Source organism: Asparagus officinalis, chromosome 4 (genome assembly GCF_001876935.1).
Source record: "Asparagus officinalis chromosome 4, Aspof.V1, whole genome shotgun sequence".
NCBI classification, from domain to species: domain Eukaryota; kingdom Viridiplantae; phylum Streptophyta; class Magnoliopsida; order Asparagales; family Asparagaceae; genus Asparagus; species Asparagus officinalis.
In genome coordinates, this window is record NC_033797.1 from 86968620 (window position 1) to 86970616 (window position 1997).

The window sequence follows — 1997 nt, forward strand, 5'->3', positions numbered from 1 at the left end:
AATGTACATTGGCGACGGGTTACAGCCCGTCGCCAATGTACATTGGCGACGGATGTATTCCCGTCGCAAATGTACATTGGCGACGAGTATGAGCCCGTCGCCAATGTACATTGGTGACAGATGTATTCCCGTTGCTAATGTACATTGGCGACGCGAATACATCCGTCGCCAATGTACATTGGCGACGGGAATACATCCGTCGCCAATGTACATTGGCGACGGATGTATTCGCGTCGCCAATGTACATTGGCGACGGGAATACATCTGTCACCAATGTACATTGGCGACGGGCTCATACCCGTCGCCAATGTACATTTGCGACGGGAATACATCCGTCGCCAATGTACATTGGCGACGGGCAATAACCCATCGCCAATGTTTTCTGTCGCCAATACCTATCCGTCGTCAATGATCATTGGCGACGGATTTCCCCGTCGCCAATGTTTATTGGCGACAGGATTATTGGTGACGGACTCCACCCCGTCGCGAAAGTGTATTGGTGACGGATTTGTCCCTGTCGCCAATGTACATTGACGACGGGTTTGTCCCCGTTGCCAATGTACGTTGGCGACGAAAAATGCATGTCGCCAATGTACATTGGCGACAGGTGTATTCCCGTCGCCAATATACATTGGCGATGAAAAATGCCCGTCGCCAATGTACATAATCAGGTAAAAAAAATTATTTCTGCATTGCAAAGCCCCCCAATCGGGAATACGTACATGTTACTACCATTATTCACAATATATTAAACAATACTCACAATATCACATTTATCGATTCGCATCCAACAATATTCACGTTCACCGATTCACATTCAACAATATTCACATTCACATCCAACAATACTAACATTTACATTCATCGATTCACATCCAACAATATTAACATTTAACAATTCACATATATACATAATCAGGAGGTCATAATATGTTCAACACAATCCAAAAGTCTACATAATCAGGAGGTCATAATATGTTTAACACAATCCAAAAGTCCACAAAAGTTACTAAAAAGTCTAACACATTACTCACTCATCATAGTCGTGGTCTCTATCGTCGTGATCCCTATCATCGGTGGCGGCTGCATCAGAATGTCGTACCGTACTGCTGCTTCCTACGACGGTACCTCCTCTAGCCTAAAAAGAATGTAAATCAATATGAGAATATATTTCAAAATACTCATAATAAATACATATATATAATATGACATATATACCTCTCCACCACTTGCAGCTTCATGCTCATCAAATGCCAACACCATAATATCTGCGTATATAGACTGCGGAAGCAAGTCCTTTACGGGTTCTCTCCACCACTTGCAGCTGCATGCTCATCAAATGCCAACACCATAATATCCGCGTATATAGACTGCGGAAGCAAGTCCTTTACGGGTTGAGAATCGATGAGTCGCTGAACGACATCCAAGTCGTTTGTGCACCACTTAACTCATGCTTAATAGTGGGAAGAAAACTTAAAGCCAATGGAATTTCAACATTCTTCATCAAGTAATTTCCAATCTTACCCACGACATATGACGTGTCACCGTGTCGCGTCGATGTCACAGATTGGCTGCTAGGCTTATTGGTGGTGGTGAGTGTCTTAACTCTAGTACTTGGCAGAGGCACTCTTTCTTTCTTTCTTGAGTGTAAACCGTAAGCTCCGTCGACAACTTCCATCCACTCGTCTCTGGTCATGCGGTTAGGCTCTACAGGAGTGTCCTCTGTACTTCGAGACTGCGTGACACGGGTGAAGACATCGTTTTGAGAAGCTTCCAGCGCCGCCTGCATATCATATATCATAAAAATTAGAAACTTTGATGAAAAATCATTAAGTATATACAAATCTAAAATTAATCTTATACTTACGTTCAATTCATTAATTTTCTCCACATTTTTGTCATTTCCATCTACATTTTCATAGCCCTGCGGTGGTGTATAAGCTCTTTTAGCCAGAAGAGTCGGGGGCATAGTCAAAGCGTCCTGTGATATATTAAAT

The 1997-nt window shown here is 42.9% G+C and overlaps 1 long non-coding RNA gene across 1 annotated transcript; it reads right to left on the reverse strand.

The window, feature by feature from the left end:
* Nucleotides 833-1307, reverse strand: LOC109836044. Its single transcript, XR_002245800.1, has 2 exons — nucleotides 1219-1307; nucleotides 833-1138 (listed from the first exon to the last, which is right to left on the reverse strand). It is a non-coding gene; the product is annotated as an uncharacterized LOC109836044 (long non-coding RNA).